Below are 5188 nucleotides of genomic sequence, written 5' to 3' on the forward strand. Positions count from 1 at the left end.
GCCTCTCTGTCATTTAGGATTCTAAAACCCTAGCTAGATGCAGTAGACTAAATAAAATCCAACGGCCCCACCTTCTCAACCTCGGTGTTTCCATCCTGTCAGCATTTTGGGGCTTTCTTTCTCTCCGTCTGTTTCAATTGTGCGAGACCCAATTCAAAGCAAAGGGAGGGAGATGTCCTATTTTTGCTGGAGAGGCAGAAAACAAAAGCTGTGTGGCTTTACAGGATGCATCCAAACATTCCACTGCTTTTTTCTTCCTTTTTTGTCCACCTCAGTCAGGGATTTTTGCATGAGGATGTCACATTTCATCGATGCCTAGTGGGATGCTGGCTTCGTTTATGGTTTTTTGTTAAAGGGGCAGGGATGAGGAATGTTTTCATCCTAAGGTAAAGGTAAAGGTAAAGGACCCCTGGACAGTTAAGTCCAGTCAAAGGTAACCATGGGGTTGAGGGAGCCAGTGTTTGACCACAGACATCTTTCTGGGTCATGTGGCCAGCATGACTAAACCACTTCTGGTGCAATGGGACACCAAGACATAAACCAGAGCACACAGAAATGCCGTTTACCTTCCCACTGCAGTGGTACCTGTTTATCTACTTGCACTGGCATGCTTTTGAACTGCTAGGTTGGCAGGAGCTGGGACAAAGCAATGGGAGCTCATCCCATCGCACAGATTTGAACCGCTGACCTTCTGATTGGCAATCCCAAGTGCCTCAGTGGTTTAGACCACAGCATCACCCGCGTCCCTTATAACATGCCAACACCCACTCCAGACATTTAAAGCACTAGGATGCCACTTCAAACAGTTGTGGCTTCCTCCAAAGAATCCTGGGAACTGTCATTTGTTAAGGGTGCTGAGAGTCATTGGGGGGCCCCTATTCTCCCCGCCACCACCACCAACTAACATTGGCAGGATAGACGTTTTTGCACAAAAATAAAATAAAATACAGGGCATTCGGCTAAAATTTCCTCTGTCCTCCTTTGTTCAGCAGGAGCCACCTCTGGAACTAGTCCTTCCCATGTGTAGAAGACCTTCTGTTCACTGAAGGTCCGGTCTGGATCCAATTCAGTATATTTACCAGGGACTAGGAAGGTAACAAGAGAGGAAGAGATGAACTGGTGTCAATGAAGGGTGTGTGTGTGCAGTGATGGCATCTTTCATCTTTTCCCATCCAGATTCAATCGCAATATGTGCTTGTGTTGTACAATTTCCATTTCAGATGTCCTTTGGACTTGTCCTCAAGATGGGGCAGACTGCACTGACTAAAGAGTTGATTGGTCGGATTGAGATATATATCTAGTATCTAAATGAAAAATCATGCCTGTTGAGCACCACCAGAGGGCTGTAAGGCTACAGCAATAATTTCTACACTAACATTGTAGTTGAAAGTGAGGGAGAGGCAAAGTAAGAGAAACACCAGAGAGAGCTTAATTTTCCACAAACTTTACACCGGCCAAGGATCACAGATGCCTACACACTGTGTGAAAATAGGTCCCCAGACATCATTGGGAGATCAAACTTGTGGCATGGGGGAAGCTAAGGAAACAGCCCCCTCCCCAACCCCAAACCAGAGTCTTTTCTGTTGGGGATAAATCAGAATGAAATTCCCAGGTGTCAGAAAAGGTTATTTATGTATACAACAACTGTGGCCTGTGTTTTGTTAGCCCCCAAATGGAAACTGACCGAGGTCCCAACAAAAGACGATTGGCAACTTAAGTTGACGGAATATGTACAACTTGTAGACTTGACATATAGAACAAGAAGAACATACGTCTAAAGAAGATTGGAAAACATTTGTTGAGTATATGGAAAATAATTGTGCACAGCTGAAAACCCTGGCAGCATTAAGATAAATTCAACAGTGTAAATAATTTTGACGGATGTAATAATGGAAAACCGATTGGTATAGTTTGTGTAAAATATGCAGGGATATAAGATATGCAAAATGAACCATGGAAAGAGAAGAAGGGAAGTCAGTGATATTTTAAGTATGTAAAATGTTTATTTGAAATTGTAAAACAGAAAATTTAATAAAATTTATATATAAAGGAACCAATCCCCAGACTGGATCCCATTCCTCATCCCCAACCCAAATGATGCCTCGCAGGAAAGACCGCCTTCCCTGCCTTCTTCTAAAAACTACCTTTGGTTGTAGTAACTATGGTTGTAGCCCGAGAGCTCTCAGAAAAGAACTGTGGTCTAATTGAGATATGTTCATCTTACCCCTGAGGGTCTGAGAGAAAAATATAAATAATGAAAATGCAGGAAAAGTACAACCCAGCACTCATTAACTCTGCAATATTACTTCCACGAAGACCCCCTAAAGCACAGCACAATTAAGGCACACAACCCTCCAAGAAAGAAACTTGGGAATGGTAGTTTGACCCTCACAGAGGTACAACTCCAATTATCCTTAAGAAACTACAATTCTCAATATTATTTTCTTTTTATTATTTTCTTTATGATTTTCAGTTTCATTCATTTCAATAATTTTACAGTAATTTGAACATTTCAAAACTTGACTTCCTTCCCTCTTTGTGCAGTTCCTTAAATTTGTTTTTAATATTTTATTCATATCCAAATTAATCTACTTTAAATATATACTCATAAAACTGCAGGTTATTACAATAATCCTGCCGATGGTCTTAACTGTTTACAATTCATTTGTAAACAATTCAGTAAACCATTTCCATTCTTTTATAAAAAGTTTGTTATCTTGCTTTTTTATTTTTCTGGCAAGTTCCACCATTTTTGCATATTCCATAACTTTTTGTATCCATTCTTCTATCTCCAGGAATTCTTCTTCTTTCCATTTTTGTACACGTAACATTCTTGCCACTGTAGTCACATACATGATTAATTTTTTATACAGTTTGGGTAGTTCTGTCCCTATAATTTCCAAAAGGAAGGCTTCTGGTTTGTTTGTTTTTTACAAAGGTTATTTTAAACATCTTTTTTCAATTCATTATATATCATTTCCCAGTAAGCTTTAACCTTACTACAAGACCACCACATATGAGCAAAAGAACCTTCTTTCTCTTTACATTTCCAACACTTATTTGACTTGGATTTATACATTTTTGCCAATTTACTCGGTGTTAGGTACCATTGAGATAACATTTTCATATAATTTTCTTAGACCATAACATGCTGTAAATTTTAGATCCATATCCCACAATCATTCCCATGCTTCCATATCTATATTATGACCAATATCTATTGCCCAATGTATAACTGAGGATTTTACTTGCTCATCCTTTGTCTCCCATTCCAACAATATCTTAGGCGACACTTTTACATTCCATTCCATCAGATCTCTTTCCAGTTGTGTTGTTCTTTTTGGGGGGGGGGGTGTTTAAATGTATGGTGCATATTTATTCAGCCACATTCCACTGGGGGCTGGAACACCATTTTGTACAACCCAACCAAGCAAATGTTTGGTAATATTGAATTGTTTGGTAATCAAATGGTAGAGCGCCCTCCCTCTTTCAGCATACCTCCATTAAAAAAAAAAGGAAGGCATGGAGAGCTTGTCAGGCCCGGGAGATAAAATTGGACAGAGAGGATATTTGTAGGAAACTCCATCTGGAATCAATTAAATATCTGAAAATGAAGAAAAATGACTGAAACGTGTCAAAGGAATGAAAATGCATGAGTTGTGGCAATTTCTTGAGGCCAAGCAAGGGAAATGTGCCTTTCTCATGGTTCCCCGGCAAGCAACATCCCAAAGGAAACCACTCTGTGTCACATGAAACGATTGCTTGCATTTTAAGATAACTGGTTTTTTGTTTGTTGCTTTTGCTGTGAAGAAAAGCAGTCGTTTTGCTAAAATGGGTCGGTTTTGTTGAGATTTTGTTGCCTTTTAAGCCACTGTTTTCGTGAGAAACCAATTTGCATCCTTGCGAGTGGTCCAGGTACAATCATCTAAATAAGTAAATAACTGCTAGGTTGGCAGGAGCAGGGACAGAGCAATGGGAGCTCACCCATCGCAGGGATTCGAACTGCTGACCTTCTGATCGGCAAGTCCTAGGCTCTGTGGTTTAACCCACAGCGCCACCCGCGTCCCTGATAAAGTAATAATAATAAATAAATAAGACTAAAATGTGCATTCCACCCCGAGACCATTTTTATTCTATTTTTTCTTTCTTTTTTAAAATTGAATTTATATACCGCCCTATACCTGGGGGTCTCAGGGCGGGTCACAGAATAAAATCAAGATATAAAACCACAAAGTACATAATAAAAATAAAAACAACAACCCAATAGCAACCCCCCCCCAAAAAAACCACTATTTTTTATTCCATTCTAACTATCCAAGCTCCCAAAATTTCAACACCTCTCGCAATGGTTTGACCTCTTTTTGTCATAACAGTACAAATTCTACAAACACCCTCCATATCTCCTCAAAATCATTTCTCCTGAATGCCATTCACTTCTACAGAGCATCACCAATATGCATCTGCTGAGTGAAATGGGCCTTGATAGGCCAGCTTTTGAAGCAGCGGCACGAAGTCATAGTTATTGAGAGAGTGGCTTATCTCCTGTGGCCCAGCTTTTATCAGAAATTGGGCTGAAGCTCGATTTCAGGAAGAGTGGAGCTGTGTTGTTTTGTCTAGCAAATGCAGACAATCAACCAAGAATAGGAGAAAGAAAGATAAGTACGCCTTCACCCCCAAGGCAATATGTTTTGGAACCTTTCCTGGGAGTTTAAGATTTCAAAATACAAAGGGACTAAGCTACAAAGTTCTTTCCCCCTATGTGAGAGTAGCTGCCAAATGCAATAAATTAAATGCCCTACCCTTAATATCCTTCCAGGAATTAAGAGTCTTCATTCTCCTCTAGGGCACTATTGATGGAAACGTTTGAGCCTGTTGAAAAGCATAGTAATAATAATAAAAGGAGCTGAGGTCTGTGCCACTGGTGTACAAATAAAATGACTCATCTCCATGATTTCAAAGTTCAGCAAACCACATCACCGTTGTGCCTTCTGCTGATTATTCTCAGAAATTAGTTTGTACAATTCTCTTTTTTATTCCAGGTATGTGTTCCATTCCCCACGGAGCCAACCTTTGTGTACCATTTCCTTAGTAAAAGTCCCAATTTCTGGAGAATGTTATCAGCTTGAGGATACTGCTTTAATCACCGCTTGGTTATCTTGAGATGAATTGCTTTAGAGCCTCTGTATTT

This window comes from Podarcis erhardii (genome assembly GCF_964252035.2).
Source record: "Podarcis erhardii genome assembly, chromosome: 3".
Classification (NCBI taxonomy): Eukaryota; Metazoa; Chordata; class Lepidosauria; order Squamata; family Lacertidae; genus Podarcis; species Podarcis erhardii.